Source organism: Olea europaea, unplaced genomic scaffold (genome assembly GCF_002742605.1).
Source record: "Olea europaea var. sylvestris unplaced genomic scaffold, O_europaea_v1 scaffold139, whole genome shotgun sequence".
Classification (NCBI taxonomy): Eukaryota; Viridiplantae; Streptophyta; class Magnoliopsida; order Lamiales; family Oleaceae; genus Olea; species Olea europaea.
The window spans coordinates 12,161-33,918 of record NW_019231420.1 but is presented as its reverse complement, the minus strand read 5'-3'; positions in this window follow the sequence as shown (position 1 = coordinate 33,918).

Here is a 21,758-nt window from a genome sequence, read left to right as displayed (position 1 = left end):
TATGACATGGTGATCTGGTTGATTTTGACAGAATTATACTGATGCTGATTATCGACACGTGTTCATTAAAAGTTACAAAAGACAACGTCGTCATTTAAAATTGTCTAGAATCGTCGCGGTGCTTTAATATATCTTTTTATTTTTTATCTTATAATAATTTTGATAGATAAATTATTTTTTTGACTTTTATTTTGATACCAACGGAATTTTTTGTTGAATGAAGCTAATTGCACGTCATTTTTGTACATCATGGATTACATTTCATGATGTATAAAGTAATCCATGATGTATAAAATCGAGGCCTGATTGATCTAATTGTTGTCAAAATTCAATGGAAAAATTGTACATTTTGAAGTGTAAACAAAGCTATTATTAGTTGTCAATATTGGATTGGAGAATGGGTTATGCAAATTGAATAATTGGACCGGATCGAGGATCATAATACTCTATTAAATTTAATTATTAAAAACTATAAAATATAGATAAATGTCAATTTTTGAAATTAATTATTTAAAATATTAAGACTTACATAACACATCTAATATTTTTAATTATAAATTAAGTGTCGAACTAAAAATTAGCATAAAAATTTCAGCTTCGAACCGAAATTCAAAATCAAAATATACTTCCATTTCAATTTATTTTAAAAATCAAAAGTTAAATTGAAAATTATTGTTTGTGAAAAATTTATGAACATCATAGTGAATATATATACAGAGGATATAAATTTAAAAGGAAAATGCAAAGGATAATTATATTCATACCATAATTTTTATTTCTTGTACCACATTTTAGTAGTACATAAAGTTCTTAATCTTTGTTCATTATAACATTTATGTTCCTAACGTTTTTTTATTGTCATTTTTATCCTCAAACTTTCATCAATTAACACATTTTCTATTTAATAACAGTTTTATGTCCAAATGTTTATTGAAATGGTTTTAAACAAACTTAAATTCTAATCATATTTTTAAAAAATAAAAAAATGGTGAAAAATATTTTTTGCTCATTTCAAAACATGAAAATGAAATATTTTGAAATAGATCATCATAAAAAACAAGATGTAATAATAAATGGAAAGTTGAAGATAAGAATTCGACGGAAAAAATTTAAGAAAATAATTGCTACAACGAGCAAAAATTGAAGAGTTTAACTGCAATTAAATTTAGTGTACCAAATAAAAATGTGATGAAATATAAGTGGTGAAAAATAAAATAGTTAAAAACTATGACGACCAAATGAACACCATCAACGTTTTTCTCAATGAGTGGTAGAAGCATTGAATAAAGGGATACATCTGAACGGATATAATTTATATTGTTTTTAGTGAAAATTACCAAAATAGTCAATTTTTGGTTCGCATTTACAAAAATCTAACTTTTTTTAAGGCATTGCAAGAATGTCAATTTTAGACATATATGCCCCTCTAGATAATTTGAAATACCCTACATGTCCTAATTAAATGAGATTTAACCAATGGAAGAAAATGTACCAAATTTTTGTTTTGGTATTGTTCATAGTAGTGGAGGGCTTTTTTTATTTTTTATTTTTGGCTAATTGGCACAAAACGTCCCTATTTTTCAAGTTTATTGTGAAAAACATCCATACCTTTCATTTTTTGGTATTTTTACCCCTACCTTCCACCTTCCTTTGCGTAGAACGTCTTTTCATCAGTTTTGGATGATTTTACCCTTCATTCAGATAAAACAAGAAGAACAGAAAAGGAACTAATTGCAACTATAGTTCCAATTTTTAAAAAAAAATTACAAATCAGTCACAATTTTTAAATAACTAGTATCAACACTTTTTTTCATCTTTTTTTTTTTTTTTAAGTTTCTTCATTTTCATTGGCTATGATTCAAAAATTGTGAAATGATAAAAGTAAAAGCAATATTCATATCAAACTTTTGTAAATTCAAAGCTATCTTCAATGTGTGATGGAGCCATGGCCTTTTCAATTTGACACTGATACAGCTTCCCAACAATTCCAACTAAATGGCTGGCTATGGTGGCTGGAAGAAACATGAAATCTGTGGTGAAGACAGCTACAATAGTCAAATAAGACAAAACATTTTAAGGGCTCGCATTTCGGCATGATTCAACAATGCAACTTTTGAATCAAGTTGCTTGTGAATTGATACAATGAACAAATTTCAGCAGTGAAAGCCAGCAGAAATACCAAAAAGAGAGAAAGAGAAACGGTAATCAGTTAGGGTTTGGTGATCTACCCATCCTAGGAACAACTTTTTTTTTCCCCATAAAAATATATGTAGATTTGAATTGCATGAAGTTAACATCCCAAAAACTCCAGTGAATTAACAGCATAAGTTTTCACTCCACATTCAGCAAGTAAATATCATTTATTTCCTCAACAAAACCAACTACACAAGTTTGATGATTCCAACACAGAACCAGACTAGAAAAAGTAGAAAATTAAAACCATACCCTAGGTATGGCAACTTTCTAATCACATTTAGCGTGTTGAGTCTAGGAAGAATCGAATCCAAGCCGTTCTAGGGCTTTCTGGTGGGCCCATGTCTCGATGGTGAGATTGGGCTTAGCGTTGAGACCTACTCCAATGATAACAATTGTGAGGAAGCTGGTGACATAACAAGGCAACTCCCAGTCCTCCCACTTTCGAGATTGTCCCGGCGACGGTGGTGTCTGGATGAATAGGTATCCCTTGGGGCGTTTCTTATGACCCGAACTTACCCGCTAGCTAGTCTTTTAGATCTAAATTCACAGCCATCCTGGGAAGTGGAAACATCCTCATTAATCATTATATAGGAATTCCAGAAGTTTGAGGGGGATATCCTGGGAAATTCATGGGTTTTATAAATTGTGACTTATTTGTAATTTTTTGAAAATTTTAGGACTACAGTTACAATTAGTTTTTATTTTTTTTGTTTTCTTTTTCTTTTATTTGAATGGAGGGTAAAATCGTCTAGAGCTGATAAAAGGGACCTTTTAAGCAAAGAAATGTGGAAGGTAGGGACAAAAATATCAAAAAAATGAAAGATAGGTGTTTTCCACAATAAATTTGAAAGGTAGGGAGGTTTGTGCTAATTACCCTTTTTTTGTTTTGGTCTTCTTCCTTTACTTGCTCATCATTTTCCAATTTTTCACCTGACACACGCAAACCATTGTCTTTCTTCTCCAGTCATTTCATTTCCCATTTTCATCATTCATTTTGGGAGAAACCTTTTCTCTTCCTCTTCCATTTAGCATCCCCCCTCCCTTTTCATTCTTCTCGCAATCCTGTGTCTTCCTTTTAGGTTTTTACTTTTCATTCTTCTTCTTCTCACTCGCAACTCGTAAATCTGTCTTTTGAGTCAAGAATTTCTTCAATTCTCTTCTGATGCACAATCCTTTTTTTTATTCTAGCGCATAAATCGATTTTTATTTTCTTGTTTGAATGTCTTCGTTGGACTGATGGTGTATATTGAACGGCGTCAACATGATCGAGGTTTCTATGAAAGCAATCGACAACGTATACGGTAAGATCTATGCTTTGTATGTTATCAATGGGCTCAATCTCGATTGCGATATTTCTTCTTCTTATTGAGTTATTCTCGTTCTTTTTCGTGATATGTTCTTCTTGTTTGTTAAGAGGTGTTTTAGATTTATGTTTTTTTTTTATTATTTGGTGTTTTATTGATTAATAATTTATTTCGGTTTTATTCGGTTTCAAATAAATTTTTTTTTTCACTCTTCTATAACGAAACTATGATCTATTCTTGCTTTATTAGTATTTTTTCCTTCCCCAGATTTGTATTTTGTTAGTTTCAAACGGGCATAGTCTCGGTCGCTATCTCTCTTCTTCTCGTTGAGTTATTTTTGTTCTTTTTCATGATGTGTTCTTGTTTGTAAATGGGTATTTTCGATTTATGCGTGTCTTCTTAGTTTTGGGGGCTTTGTTTACTTTTAATATATTTTAGTTTTATTAAGTTTCAAATTATTGTTTCCAATTTCATTTAACGAAAAGATGGACTATTATTCTTGTATTTGACTTTTTTTTTTTTGTTTTTTGTTTTCAATATAGTTATGTATGCGTGTCTTCTAAACGTGAATTGGGTGTTTACATATGGAGTTGAAACTAATTTATGCATGTGTGTTTTTTGCAATAATTGTAATTTTTTTGGGATGCACATTGTTTGAGTTTAATCTACATCCAAACATGTAAATGTGGCCTCCCAAATTCACATATATGTCCAAATAGTTTTTGAATATTTTTTTTCCATTCTTTTTTTATACTGATAATTAAATATTTTCAAAGGGTACTGAGAAGCAATTCGAAATTGGAGTTTTGAAGAGTAGTTGTCAAAAAATTACGATGGAATTTGAGGAGAAATAGAGTCCGGCAGCAGGTATTTTAATTTTCTTTTTGTCTTTTTATAAGCAATATGATTTTCCATATATTTTAAACTTTTTGTATCCATAAGTTAAAGAATTTATTAAGACATGGACGTTGTATGAAAATAAAATGGAGATATGAACCTCTTTTTTTGTATATGTTGTGTGAAAAAGTAACGCAAAGTCATGTTGAAGTGGTCATTAGGGTTTAGGGTGTTGTGTATATATTTTTTTATTCCTTCAACTGTTGTTGTCAATATGATATTTATGAGAATTTTTTGTTTAGTCTATGATTTTAGTTAATTTTTTTCTTTCTTTTACAAAATCGAACCTAAAATGCTTAAGGTTTGTTCTTTTGATGATACTCTTTTTTCTTCTTTTTTCCATTTTTTTGTTCGATCTTTGTAGAAGCCGAACTCAAGATACATAAAGTTATGTTCAAGGGTTGGTTAGGATTTGTGATGTTATATATATGTTTTTCCATTTTGTCAGCCATGGTGTTGAATACGAAATTTGTTGTTCAATCTACAATTTTTGTTTATTTATTTTCAATCTTTTGGTGTTTAGTTTTAGATTTTCCACTTTTTACTTTGTTTTTATGAGATGAAGACAGGTGAAAAATGATTTCCGAACTTATAAACTAGGCTTTGTTGTGTGGTTTATGATGGATTCAATATGCTATTTTATTAATTAGATGGGTTACATGAGTTTAGTTGAAGTATGTGCTTTTGTATTGAAGTGTGTTCTTTTAAGTGTGGAACTTTTTTATTTTCAGCCATAGGCGTACTCCATCATTTATTTATTTTATTTTATGTACCTATATTATGTTCTTTTCATGTTTTTTTTTTTTTTTTTTTTTGCGTCTTGAGTTCTAATTTATTACTTTTTTCCAGAGTTGTGTGAAACTCTTACAGCAGAACATAACATTAGCAATAAAATTTAGGAGTGCTGAACACGGGTACGTCGATTTTATAATTGGTTTTTTCGAAAGTTACAATTTTAAAGATAAATGGTGATGTTTGTAGATTTTTATTTTTTATTTTTAAATTTTAGATTCTAATGTTCTGTATGTTTTAACTAAACATCGTGTCTTCATTACTTTAATTTATGTAGTGTTCTATATACATATTTTTTCTTGCAATGAGGCCTTCAACGAATCGATTAAGTTTTTTTTTAACAAACACTGAGCATTGATTCATTTGAACGAGTTTATGTATGAGCATTGTAGTTATAGATGTAATTTGTGGGTTTCTTTATGTATGACTCTGACATGTAAATAACCTAAAAGATATTGGGTTGTGTTTGTCCAAGCATAAATTGTAGTGTTATTTTTAATAATAGGTTTTTTTAGCAGTGTAGTTCTAGATCTGTATGCATCATGACGTGGGATTTTGTAACTAATACTCCTTCAAATGCATTTTTCATCATATACACAAATGTAATCTAAAGCCAAATATGGTGTTCATATTATTATTTGTTAATCGATGTGGGTTTTTGTAACCTATGTTGATGAATATAGATTTGGGCGGTTCTCAAGTCCATATATTTTTTGTAACTAATATCAATGGATGTTCATAATGATTTTCGTATTTTTTTTTTAAGATTGCGCAATCAATTTGAAGATTCCTACATCGAGACTGCCGATTTTTATTTCTTTCTTTTGTGTTCGTCCTTCTCAGTGGCTCTGTTCGGATTGTACATTTACAGGTAATTTATATTTTTCTATTTTTTGTGCATTTTGTTTTGGGAGCTTTCAATTTTTCTTATTCATTAGCTAGAAACGTACAAAAATATATAGTAAATTGAAAGGCTTGAGAAGGTGCAAGATGTGCGATTTTTTTTATATAGAGTCTGAGGAATGTGAAGCTGCATAATTAGCACATATGGCCTCTTTAGAAAAAAATACACATATCATTTTCGATACTTTGTCCCTCCAAACCCAAAGACCCTATGGTGTCTTTATAATATATACTTTCTACATGTGGATGAGTCTTAGTTTGGCACGGTTGTGATAATTTCAACATTTCTACTTTATAATATGGAACCTTATTGGTTGGTAGATAGTGCATTCCTGCAATGTACCGACATGTGAATGTGATTGTTTTGATCATCATATTTTGAGTTGCCGGTTCCTTGTGCTAACATATGTATACAGTATTGCAATGTAAAAGAAGAATTATTAGACAGATTAAGCTCTAGACTTGGTTACTTTTGCATCATCCTTTTTGACTCTTGAAAAGGTGTTCGCTCGTGATTCACTAATCCTTGATGTTTATCTTATTGCGTGTATGAACATTTTTCATTTTTGTTGTATTCATTGATGTCAATTTCGAACTAGATGATACCGTTTACAACTCTTTCGCTATAATAGTCATAAGTTAAAATATTCCTTCGTTGAGGTAGACTGGTCATGTTTTAGTTTCTCATAATTGCAGGTTCCAAATAGAACTACTAGCTATTACCTTCTCGTCAAACTTGCAATTTCCCTAAACAAGTAAATTAAACTACTTTTTGCTTCGTTCATTTATTCAACGATACAAGAAGTTCAATGCACAAAAAGTTCATTCATTTCTCTTTGTGCCGTATGATCATTACTAGAGTCAAAGTAAATAAATTTTATTCAAATGGAAATTAGAATTCTAGCAATGAATATAAGTTATAAATTTTTGTCTCTTCAAATACTTTACTTGAGAAAGTTCTCCTTTGACTGGAACATAATTTATGGTTTTGAATACATTATTTTTTCAATGTTGTTACCTCAAAATATTTAGCAACATATACTTAAATTTGATGTAACTAATGTTTAACACAATAATATATATATATATTTATATATATTTATATCTACTCTATCATATAGTCAACTAAATTGTATCACGTGCCTTGCATGTACGTCTCATTGTTTGAAAAAAAAAAGGGAAAAACTGTTTGCGGAATACCAATGGAAAAAGTTGTACAAAAATCTGCCCCATTTTTGATACCTTCATTCATATTCTTCTCCTCTCTTCCTCTCTTTGTGCCGGTGCATTTGAAAGATCCAAGAAGGTCGAAAGTCCACTTCTCTTTGAAGTCTAAGCCTGCCATCATCGACTCGCCATCCACGCCACTACCTGCCTAGCCCTGCCGTACCGGTATAAAATCTAATTTCTATGTAATAAGCATTTAGATTTCAGTATTCTCTCTTATTTTGCATCCAACAATTTCTTAAGTGAAGTGGGCTGAATTAGGGCTATTTTATTGAAGTTTTGAAAACCATTATGAAGATTCTAACCAAAATGCAGTGTCCAATTTCCAATTTTATAAAGAAATTGCTTGGCGATGAATTTTATTTATTTATTTATTTTTTGGGTATTTTTCTCTACTTTCAATTCAAAGGGGGAAATTAGAAATAGGAGATAAGTGGTAAAGATTTGACTTTAAATTCTTGTGGAGAGGCTAGAATGTGATGTAATGATTCCATTTCTCTTCCTCTTGAAGCCATTATATAAATCTAATTGTCACACAATCGACTAACTCCAAGTTTTGCAAGTTCTGCAATTTGAGGAACAAAGTTGGAGTCTTGGCCTGTTTGGATCTTAAAGGTACTTTCTGAAATACATAGAAATTCTATTTCAGAACATGGTTTTTTTTTTCTTTTAAACATTCTCCTGGGAAGATGGGGCTTTATCTCATTTTTGCTGCTGCCAATAAGACAAAAACACAATAACTAATTTTATTTATTTATTTTTTATCTTTGACATTTATAAATGATTTAGTTCAATATTCTCGACCCTTTTCAGCTCAGGAAATTGACTCTTCATTTGGATTTCAAATTTGGAATATTTTGAGGTTATGCCTTTTCATTTGACATCAAGGATTCTGCTTTCTATGGAGAAGAGGAGGCACTTTTACAATACCAGTAACATTAACTGGAATTGGAGTTTTGCTACTATGGTTTAGCTTTAGGATTTTTAATTTTTGTTATTGACACAGATTACAGAATGACAGAATCAAAAATGGCCAAACCTATAATATCGTTATAAAGTTGTTGCACTATTTATAATTGGAGAATGTGTACGACAATTGGACGAACTTACTAATATGAAAACAATATATTTTATGGATTCAATGAATTAGGTTTTGATTTGTTTTCCACTTTTCAATCAAGTATTGTAACTCAAACTGAAAGTAAAGAGGGCTTTTTGATAATTTATTGTTGATACTCTAGATAAAACTTGAACATGTACGTATTATTTATTAATAACGATTCTTTACTTTGAGATTAAGATTAGTAATCTCGTATAATGACAGAAATAAACGTAACTCATATCTCATTGGAGGTTTACAGTTTACTGGTACACATCTCAATTGTATGAAATATAGGAATTTTAGATATTGTAGCGGTGCAATTTAAAGGTATTTGACATAATTTGCAGGTGCCAAATGTATTAAATATATCTTCACGTTTAATTTAAATTTATCTTCAATAATTAATTTTATAGGTTAAAATTTTTTCCATTGAAGCTTACTTTTCTAGTGAATGATTTGGATAATGGCTTTTTGAGATCCGGTGAGTTGTGGGAATTGGTACAATGTTACAATTACGTTTGTTAGCATAGATTTCTGCATCCATTCATTCATTTATATATTTTTTTTCTTTGTGGAGTTTAATTTCATAATTATCACATGTAGGATGCTATTGAAGCCTTGGTAGAAGAGGCACTGCCAAAGTCAACACCACGTTGGAGCTCATCGAAGACAACCGGAGCAGCTCGAGTCCATAATTTGTCTGAAAATGTTCTTTTTTATAGACAGAAATTTGTAGTTTTACTTTTTTTTTCCCTTTTAAGTTTCATTTTGAAGTTTGTATGTATATATTCTTGTAATGAATTCTGTATTTTGATATTATGGGATGCATTTGGTAGAGGAGGAGGAGCAGGATTAATGAAAAAAATAAAGTCGTTGCAAAATCTATTTCCAACTTCAAACAAGGTAGAAACCACAAATTGTTTTATTTTCCTCTTTAGTGGATAGTTATAATGTTGATTTCTTTAAATCTAATGGGGTTTACTTTGTTATTTCCAAATGTTTACCTCTTGCAATTGTGTTAGACGAAAACCTTAGTGGTTATTGTTGTTGAGCTTTTGTTTGTATTGGACAGAATACACGAATATCGAAACATATTGTGCTTGTGCAATTTTGTATCCCTCTTATGAAATTTTATTTTCTTGGAATTTCGATGGATAACTTTATACATACGTGAAAACTTTTGGTGTAGCCAATTCCTGTATTTGCAAAAGTCGATTTTCTATTGTACGTTATAAAGAGGATTTGGATTTTTTATGATTTCATTTCGTAGAATATAAACTATCTCATGGTAGGATTCGGTTGCTTAATTTGATGTGATGCCTATGATGAATTAATAGTTATTTTATTTCATTTCATTTCATTGATTGTCTTAAGTATTGTTGAGCTAAATGAGGAGTACAAAATGGTGTCATTAATTGTTTTAAGTATTCCCCTTATTATTGAGGTGTATGATATTGTGTCCTACCTACTGTGACCGTTAAAATTGTTTCGTTGAAATGACTTGCACACATGTCCTTCACTGTCAAATATTGGGTCTCCATTTATGGTCACTTATTTGAATTTGTTTCCTATTTCTGAGAATAAGTACGCTAACTTGAATGACTACAAATCCGTAGGTCATTTTGATTTTTTCTGTATCTCTACTTCTATGTTAGTAATGATCATCATAGTGTTGTTGACATTTCTCAACCCTCTTGCATGTGAATAATGTTTAGGGGAACAATTATTGACGTCTGTTTCTAATTTCGGTGGTCTGGTTATCGTCCGGACACGTCTAACAGCCATTCTATTCCAAGCCTCCCATTTGTACATACCAGGTGAAGATTCTAACAGTTTCTTTAATTTTCAAATGGGTTAGACATATGGTATGTTTTTACATGTCACTTACGTTACAACCTATACGGTGACATATGCATAAATACAATTGCCTATCTTTCCAGTTTCTAACATGCAAGTGTATCTGTGTGCCTTCACACATCCAGAGGGTTTTTACTTCTTAAACATAATTCTATGTGGCAGTACATGATATGTTGAACTTGCACCCCTTAGCACGCATTCCAACTCCCAGTGAATTGCCGACCCCGACACTTGACCCTCTGTTTTTCTCAACAGTTACCCTATCATCCCTATTTGGACATCAACCGTCGGCATCGACAGATCCCCACAAAAAACAGTCTATCGATATCGACATTTGATCTCTGTACTTATTGACAGTTCACTGTTTTCATGTATGATGTCGTTTCATTATACTGTTAGACATTATACAACATTGTTTATGTTTATAATCTAATCCCATGGGTTTTGTCAATGCATCTTGCAGGGCAGATGAAGTTTGAATTTTTGATTCCGAAAGATGCACGATTGCGGATCCACATTTCCCAACGAAGTAACCAGAAGTACGTGAAAACCACGATGGACCATTTTAACGAGTGGCAATGCGAGCACTTTCGCAGCTCCCCTATATGGCTGAGGTTCCAAACATTCAATTCTCCATCCAGCTAATCCTGCAGCTAGTGTTCAGAAGTGTCTACACTGAAAATGTGAACGAACTTTGGTTCAATGTACAAGGCCACCTGATGAGATTCGGTCTACAAGAATACGCTCTTGTGATGAGGTTAAGATGCGGTCTATTCTCGGAGGATGATGATTTTGATCGATTGATTGAGAGAAAGAGGTTGAAAGAGAGGTACTTTAGTCTAATGACAAGATTTCATTTGCACAACTACAGCTTACTGTTGCCCAACCGTCGACGACCCGAGCTGATGGCTACAAGCTAGGGTTGGTTCTAATTGTCGAGGGAGTTTTCAATGCTCCAGATAATAATGTTGTTGGTATCCATTTGCCGACACTATCAATTGTCGATGACCTGGGCTTCTTTTTTGGTCTATCCTTGGGGTAGAGTCGGATATAGGCGATTGTTGCACGTATTTCAGGGTAGCTTCGCAAGAAAATTCCAAAAGGCCAAGAGGAGGAAAGGAGAAATAGATTACATGCAAGGTGCACGAATTCCCTATTGCTATCCAGGTACGCACAATTTGTAACATTATCCTAGCATGCATGATTCACCTCTCCGGTAGCATTGTACCTACAATCTTGGTAATTTGGGCGTACGAGGTAATTTTAGAAATTGGGGAACGCTTCGATCAATGAGTTAGTGAACGAATGCCACGACTTCTTCACTAGTTCGTACGAAAACACCGACAGTACCGTACATACGATGCATTTTTCAAGAATGTACATGTATAAATAGAACATGTGTTCGTTTTCCCTTTAACTTCTCGTGACAATCTTCTACATTCTCAGGTGATTATCATAACCTTATTTTGTAGCTGCATATGTACGCCACACTTCGCCCCACTGATGCAGAGGCCAAGCAGCCATATTTCTCTACTTTCATGCCGTACAACGATCCCCCGTGCCTGTGCTCGATGACATTGCCAGGATTGTTCTTGCGCCACAGTTTTGTTCATCGCACGGCGATAATAGAGTTGGTGGATAGTCGGGAAGGCAAGATTTGGACGACAGAGTGTGTAGTGAAGGAAGTGGTGACGATGAGACATCTGGAGATCATGACAGCGATGGTCAGTCAGGAAGTGATCATGATGGCGACGACAGTGAGAATAACGATGGTGACAACAGTGAGATACTGGTGTGCCTTCCACGCCTCTGACGGCATCGATTTTTTCTCTAGTGCGAGGGCTTATGACACAGACACGGTCAGTTGGAATATCTGCTTCGAGCTTGACCAGAGAGGAAGTGGAAGATCTACTACTGGACCAAAGAATCCTCTTTGAAATGCGACTCTGGACCGTGAAACTTGAAATTCAACAGCATGTCACGTTTGAATGTAGACTCCGAGAGTTCATTACTGTCCTAGTGGCCCCACCTGCCCTTACCACCACTTCGGGCTCGACGGGTGCTAATGTCGAGGCGAGTGTTTTAGGTAGTTTACCACAAGGTATGAATCTTACATGTGCATGAATGTTTTGTTTATCGAACTTGACCATGGTCCAACTGTGCCCAACGTACCTGTTTTTCACATTTTGTTTCATGTTACAATTGGGATGTAGACGTATATGGACAAGGCACGGAGCAGTTGCGCACTCCAATTGACATGGGAGTAGACACAGGACGTTCACAGCCTCTAGGTATGTGGGTTATTCATGAACAAATCGAAACTTGTTATTGCCTAGACGTTGTATAATGCTTGAGTTTGGAGATGTAATGTACTCTCACTATGTTAATGTTGTTTTTCACAGACAGAGCATATAGTGCTCCATGTATTGACGACGAGGAACTTCTTGTAGGAACCGAACATCTGTCGGTATGTGGGTAATTCATGCACAAATCGAAATATATTATTTCATGAACTTTGCATGTTGCGAAACTTGACATAACAAATTTACTCACACTATTTTACTATTGTTTTCAACAGACGGAGCAGACATTGCGCCTTGCTCGGACGATGACCACCAGTTGTTGCCCGCTCTAATTGACCATTCGTAAGATATTGCGTCCATTACGAGCATTTTTTGCAATTTTATGTCATGGCATTTGCTTCCTTTGCGACTTCGTGGAACGCTATGTATTTATGAGTGTGTTCTATTGAATAGATGGAGCTACCACGGAGCCCTCACATGCAGCTAGGGTCAGCGATGTAGAGGTCAACGGTTGCAACGTGACGGATGGCGAAGGTAAGTTCATTGCATGCGTTACTAGTGGACTTCCATGAGACGTCTGCTTAGTGGACAACATTTTGGGTAACTCACTCGACCCATTCCATTTTCTCGTAGGTGTTGTTGCTGACGTACCTGTTCCCATCCCTGTACCAGAAGCAGAAGACAGCATTCCTACTACGAGACGGCACTCCGCCCAACTGCGACGTCCCGCTCTTGCTACGAGGACTCTATACATGAGGAGGAGGGTGAAGAGAATAAAGAAGTAATTGTGAATGAAGTGTCGTGATGGCAGGATGATGGTGTTGCTTTTGGTTTTGCCTTGTCATTGGAGGCGATGTTGAGGTGGACGATGTTGAGGGGAACAATTATTCACTCGTTTTTACGTTTATTCTACATTTACGCTTGAATTACTCTTGGCATGTGTGCTGGAATTTTGAGGCGGGCCTAACATTTTGCATTGTTCGTGCATTATGACCATAATTCGTGTCTAATTTTGATGACATTTTGTTCTACTATTACAGGCCGGATAACTTGACCATGTGTTATATTACGTGAACATTACAAATGTAAGTTCACATGATAAGCGTTGTTTGTCACACTCATATATTAATTGACTTGATAATTTTCCTCTTGCAATGTTCAATCTCGTCTCTTCCCATTTATTGTAGCTCGTCTAATGTGTTTCTTCGCTTTTGAAATACGTTCTCTGCATTCTTCTAATAATGTGTTATTGTTGAAGTTAGCTTTTGAAGCATGATCTCTGCATTCTTCTAATTTTTAAAGATGTCCAAGTTTCGATTTGGTTTCTATTTTAGTTGTCATCACTATGCATTTAATTGTTTTACCTAAGTGCTCTTCAGCTTCGAAGGATTTATCCCTAGCAGTACATTGCTGACCGACAACATGTTTGCGGTGCGATTGAGCTATTTGCAATGCTAATTTTGGTTTAAAATAAATGTTATCTATTATTTTTTTACAACATGATGCACATTTCTAGTTGATTTTACCTAGGAAATGTCACGTACATCGAAAACTTCTGCAATTGCAGAAAATTTGTTGCTTCATTTATGCCATTTCATTGGAGGATGACAACTTATCAATGTAACCCAATTCATACTTAACACTTTTTTATGTTGAATGTTCTATACTAAATGTACTAGTATTATAATTACAAAATCGAAAAATGTCGTTATAACGTTTACATTGTGAAAAAACCTGACAACTTGTTGCAATCTAAATGTATGACATATTGTTGCAATATAAATTCAACGGACGCCTAGGATCACATGCAATTCATATATATCATTCTTCATATTTGTCAGTTATGACATATTTTTACAACACAGCCCTTTACGGCAAGTTTAGGATCATATGCAATTCAAAGATAAGAATATCTTATTCAAAATTTATGGTATATTTCTGCTACATTAATGTACCATAAGTTTAGGATTACATGCAATTCAAAGATATGGTTCGTAATACTTGTAATTTATGGCAAGTGTGGACAGCCTAAATTTATCATAATGTTGTAACACATGCAATTCAAATCTATCATTCTTCAATCCACCAGGACGATGCTGGGTATATCGGGATCCAAGTGTGTCACATTAGGTAGCCGCTATTGTCATGTTAGAAATTTCTCGTAAGAATAGGATCACATGTAATTCAAAGATAATTTTGTTTCAAATTTGTAATTCGGGGCATATTTTTTAACATAGGTTGCAGAGATATGAGTTTGTATAGATGAAGGTTGGGTACGGACAACGAGGCTTTGGTGCACTTCCATGAGAAGCGACGACCAGTGACACAGCGTGGAACGTGTTGTACACGCATATATTCTGTCAATGATCCGCATGAATGAATTTGTTATTTTTCTGTACTGTGTAATAATAAATTACTAGTTCAAACATTTTAGGTGGCATTTATTCGAAACTGTTAAGTATATTTTAAATTTATGTACAACAACTCTTCGTTTGCAATAAAGCCACTTGGATCGCACTACTACAGCATATATCTAGACTTATTTCCAAATTTCTTGTTTGTATTTGTAACATGCATGTGCCTTCGTAACCCTAAACATGGTTAATATCATAAGCCAATAAAAGTGCCCAAAGCACGACAACCGTGGTGTAACTAGTTGACAACGGAGTTAATATCTATTTTGTTTTTTTGTTTCATTCATCGTGTAACATGTGCGTGAAGATGATGACCCATTTTTGTGAGACACTACAATTACAATCATGGTACAAGTACTAGATTTTTTTTCACAAACACATTTCAGTTGCAGGAATCTAGATTTAGTGAATTGTACAAAGAGAATAAAGAGTTTTAAAGGTCATACTAATTATTGGGAAATGGGTGATAAAGGCACTTTAAATTTATTGAATCATCACATCAAATTGCTTTTCAAATGTACAAGGAGATTGGACTTGGTAGTTGGGTAGATGATTACCATAATTGCTTCCTCCCTTCAAGTTGCTTATAAATACAGTGAGACTAAATTGTCTCTCTTAGATAACTTAGTTGAATAGCATTGTGAGAATTTATGCCTTTCACAGACAAATTTCGTTTCATCCATACTTTACTACATCAACATAATGAGTTCGTCCACTAGAAGCACCGGTTCATCTCCGTTATTTTCAATCTACATTTCGTCAGACAATGAGGAAATTAACCTTCGTACGAGTAGGAGAGCCATTTTCCCCATTCTCTTTCCCAACTTGAAAGATGTTGGGAGTGACGATGGGCAATCACAGAATGATTTGCTAGATGTGGTGTTCACAGACGACGCTGGATATGAGGAGCAGTCCGATGACGACGGGCTAGCGTACGTGCCACAAAATGAGGTCAGACGAGTCAAGTGAAGACAACAGGAGAGAAAGTTTAGTAGTCGACGACGAGTAAAATGCTAGCCATGGAGTGTAGTGAATAAGTACTGTATAGTCTAGTCTACTATATAGATGAATTTGGTTAACACAGAACTAAAATGTCTGCATGAACATGTCTCTTTGCTGTAATCAGGATAGTGTATTTTTTTGTTATCCAGTCCAATCGAACTGTCGAGAATTACATATTTCTATCTGTCGGGAATGACAAATTAACCGTCGAGCAGTAGATCTATATTTTGGACCACATTCAGCGGATGTTATGAAATGGTGTTTATCATGAGCTAAATTGAGTCCATGGATTACGATGTTGCAAAATACAATATATTTCATGGGTATTGAAAATTACATTTTTAAATGGACAAAATAGGGAAGTGGTTTTGTGTCCTCCCTTCATATATGTTGAACGACCGTAGAGTATGATTGACTAATTGTACGTTGTCAAAGATATTATGGCAAAATTTTTTACTTATGCTTATTATGAATAATGTAAGTGGATAATGTATACACAAACACCGTTATTTGTGTTGATGTTAACAAATGGGGTTCATCACATCAAATTGCTTTTCAAATGTACAAGGATATGTTGAACGACTGTAGAGTATGGTGAACTAATTACAATGTTGCAATTTACAATTCATTTGACTGGGGATTGAAAACCGCATATTGACTGTGTGATTCGTACAAAGTTTTGCTTACAACCTTCAAGTATTTTGAACGACCGTACAGTTGGAGGGTTAATTGTACGTCTTTGAAGACATTGTGTCGAACATGTTACAATTATGTTGTTTCTTGTTCATAGAACCTCCAGTTTATCATGTACGTGAAGCTGATCTTGAATGTTATGCACGCTTTCGTCAACTATCGGGAATGCAGAACACATCTGTCGGGACAAACATTTCACATGTTAGGATGTTGAGTACATGTGAACATAACAGTCGAGTATGAAACTCGTATATGAACAGAAGGATGCCGAACGTCCAGAAACGGTAATTATCACAAACTTTATAAGAGTACTTCATAATGTACAGTGCAGTATGGAACATTGAACATCGATTATGACCAAGTCAAGCACAATGACTGCATTTCCTGCTCGACCATGCAGACTCGTGTCTTGAACGCTTACGTCGGATCGGTGGTCTACCTAGAGTGCGAGGTATGAGTGGTGGCAAAATAAGAGTAAATGTAATTAAGCTTGGAACAATCCAGTCCACTCTACGTCCAGCAGGATATATAGCTTCGCTATAGGCACCCCTCCAGTATTCAAGTTTATAATAAGGGGAGCAAAGGTCATACATAGACTTTCCTCTCAAGCAAGCAGCACGAGTTGCATGAACACATGACATACGGTTTAGTTGGAACTCACGACATGTGCAGGTGTCTTCGAAAAAGTCAATTATGTCCACGTCATTGGATATTCCAACTTGAGTTAAGTTGTTTGTCAACAAATGGGCTTGAAGCCTAGTTTTACTTTCGAATGTCATCCGTAACTCATTCTCCATCCTCGACGTCAATACGGTATTGCATTCGATCGTATTTTTTTGACGTTCATAAAATGACTTCTGCATAATACTCCGAATGTGTTCAACCAAGCAGATTATTGGTAAAGAACAGGCTTCTCTCAACATGGAGTTCAAAGACTCTGCATTGTTGTTCGTCATAATGTTATAACGGTGGCTAATAAATTGTGCTTGGGACCAAAATGAATAATCTACTCGCTCTAAGAACCTGTGCGCTCTTGCGATCACCCTACGAATCTGTCCCATGAGTCTTTCAAAGTCCTCGATTCGATAAGTTGTAATAGCTCGTTTGAATAGAAATATTGCACTTGCGTTGCTGTACCGCTATATTAGGTTCTTTTTGATATGCCAGATACAACAACCATGGTGAGACAACGGGAACAACTGAGTAATAACTTTGTCAATGCTCTTTTTCCTGTCTGAAACAAATATGAGGTCTTCAGAGTCCCCCTATAAGCTCTTTCAAGTTGAACATAAACCACTTCCAGGATTTATTGGTTTTAGCATCCACAATCACCCATGCCAACGGATATATCTGTTTATTACCATCTTGGGCAGTTGCCACTAGAAGTGTACCTTTGTATGGACCCTTCAAGTGACCGCCATCAACACAAATAATGAGTCTCAAGTACTACATGTAATCACGAATGCTTGCACCGAAAACTAGGAAGAAGTAATAAAACCTATTTTGAAAATCAAGTTCGATGTGAGTTACTGTCCCTGGGTTACTCTCTCCTACGACGTGGCAGTATGAAGATAATTTCTGAAAATTGGCTTCGGGTATACCTGTGGCATAGTTAAGGCATGAAACTTCTCCCTACGAGCTTTGTTGTAAATGATTTTCACACCAAACTCGTGTTCCATATCACGTGCAATAGCAGTAAGGTTATACGATCGGTATGGAGTATCCAGTTTTTTCAAAATGTGCTCGACAATTACAGAACTAGTGACATATCGATGTGCGTTACGACGAAAATCAAAGGAACATGTATGCACTTTGATGAATTTACGAATCATGAAGATTGTAGATTGCTTAACAGTCGAAGCACGTAACATCCACTTGCAATTATCGTCCACACATACAACGGTTAACACTTTCATGCTTGACCTGGTCACTCAAAATTGGAACTTCTCTTGCAAAGTAAGTACACGAATCTTTGAGTACAACTGTTTCTTGCTAAAAAAATATTTACTTTTCGGTGAGAATGAGGGCTGTAAAACACTCATCTGTGCTCAAACTTATGGAATGTGATGACATTGGCTAGTCAATATTAGCAATAATAGCACCATCTGTACATGTAACGGGTTGTTTAAGTGCTTAACGGATGCTACAACCTCGATATGGTTAATCGGAGGTTCAGGTGCTTCAGTGTTCGACACACTGTGCTGAAGATTGAGCTCACCTGTTGTAAATTTTGGGGACATTCCATTTGGCCGAATAGGTTCCCTGCACAGTTTGCTTCCCTCGCCATGTCAACACTCGGGAGCTCGATTTCCAAAATAGTGACACAGAGATAAGTACCAATTGAGGTCCTCGTCATTGCGTATCTCTGCCGAAGGTATATTCAAACTCAGGACTTTGAACTTCAATTTGATTTCATTGCGAGCTTCAACAATACCAAGTTTGTTCTTCAACCGTAACACAAATTCTGCTACGGTAATGCTTCTCGACACTAAAATGGAAGTTGTTTTGTCCTCTTTCCACTTCTATTCATCATCCACGTGAACAAAGTTCCCCCCATGCGACATGATGAATCAAATCCTGAGCCATACCTAAAATGTTGGGACTACAAAAGTGAGAATTATGCACATTCATATGTCGAAGGATTTAATACCGTCAAATTGGCGCATTAGAATACTATGATCCATGTACTACCAAAAAGAGAAAGCTTTTCAGGTGTTGAAATCGACAATTGAATTCTCTGTCCATCCCGACAATTACTAAATGTCGAGTTCCACAGTTAAAATGTCTAACCCGACGGTTTCAACGAAGCTGCTCAACAGTTGAACTACAACAAGTTTCGGGGAAGCTAAAAATCATGTGTTTGATTGTTTGAAGAATTTATTACAAAATATTAATGGTTATAATCAATTCTCAACTACAACATCAACTGATATTGCCACACATAAAGAAATTATAACTCAATACTTCATTAAATATGTAATTAAATATTGAATTCTTCACATTTTGTTGAGAATGTTGATATTTTTTCTCTTTTTAAAATATGCCAAAAATGCAATACATCAACGAATAAGAAATTAAAAATGAACAATTAATTATGACCATATTCTATTGAACATTTAAAATAGTCAACTATGACATGAAAAGATTTCTTTCCTACTACCTCACATTTGAGATTGATAAATGACTTTCCTTGTTGCCTTGTTGATGATGGAAGGGAGATGAAAAAGAAGAAGCTATTTCAAGTCCTACGTGTGTCTGTGTGTGTATTTTGTACAGATTTCACTATTTTTTTAATCAAAAATTCATATTATACAATATAATATTCGTTTATTCAATGTTAATAATAAAGAATAATAAATAATCACATCACAACATTAATTGCACTCAAATCAAGTATTTATTGCTCCTAAAAAGGTGTCAAAGGGTAAGATGAACATTTTGTGGAGAAAAAGTGAAATTTTTGGAAAAAATTTGTGCAAGACAAAATTTTTTTGTGCATTTTCAAGTTTAGTGACATTTATGTAAATTCCCCTTGTTTTTATCATGTAACTCGACTCCATTTATTCCAATTAATTTTGCTATTTCTTGGTCATATCTTTTCAATAGATTGATCTCGAGACCTAAATTATAAGATTGATTATTAGCATGTCATTTTTTCAAATCATCTTTTGGCTTCTCATCCGAAGAATGATTAGAAAGTATATAGTATAGTCTTAAATAAGATAATGTATAAAAATGGTGCGGAAATTTTTTAAATAAATTTAATAAGGATAATGTTGAAATGTAATGTTGATAAATATAGTACTTTTTAAAATTTTTAATGGGGATATATTAGAGTTGGATACATTTATAAAATGGATGGATCGAAATAATGATTCCCTAAATATATAAGAATGGTAGATTGATAGTCATCGATTATATTGATAGTCATCGATTATAAATTTTAACTAGGATAAGTTGATAGAAGTTTATTAAAATATCATACTAAGAATGAAGTTTTTTTATTTTTTATTTTTTTTAATGAGAATTAGCAATCGTGACATTGAACCATGACAATATTAATAGGACCACTGAATCATATAGAGAACTAGTTACAGCTCGTTTTTATTGCGACGCAAGCCATGATTAGTAATCGCAATAAAAAAATTGATTAGAATCAAGTTGTAGGTATTTATTTGTCAAATTGTCTTTGTAAAATAATGAAATTATAATTGTTATACAAAACTTCATAAGGTGTTGACCTCAATTTTTGTATGCACACATAGACAACAAGTACCGGACCCGTTCACATCCATGTAAGTTAATTACAACACGCTTGGACAGATTACTAGTCAACAAGCTTGGGTGAACACAGTTTTTTATTATTATTATTATTTCTTATTTGACATGATATTTTGCTAATCAAGTATTGTTAAGGTTTATGATTGATAAATTAAATTTTCATTAATTTGTTTAGAACTTGTTTAGAGTACTTTTTATAGGTTATTATATGTATCTTATACACTGCACACATTAGACACTTGTGAGTAGGTGTTGAACACATATTTAAGATTTGGGATGATAATCATTTGTATGATGGATTGACTTTGAATATGGAAGACCTTAACCTAAAGTTCTAGTACATTCCTCTTAAGACAAAAAAGATGATTCAGATTCAAAAATTAAGAAAAAAAATTGAAAATATATGAAAAAGTGATATTCATATTACACTCTTCTTCGGAGACTATTTGACTTGAAAAATTAAGTCCGATACATTTTTCATAACTTGATACTCTATGATCAACTGATTTGGAGTTATTGACCAATGAAAAATCAATATGAGATCTTTATTTAAAAGGTACTGGTAACACTAGGTTTGACTTCATAATTTGAAGGATATATTCTTTCACCAGTGATTTTTGCATGTTATTTCTTATTGATTTAAGGTTTTGAAACTTGCAGGAGTTTAATGGCGTCTTTTACACATGTAACTTATACAATTTACACAATTTAGATTTAAAATAAGTTATGTGGAAAAGTTTACATTTTATGAACTATGCATGAATAAGTAAGCAAATAACTATTCATG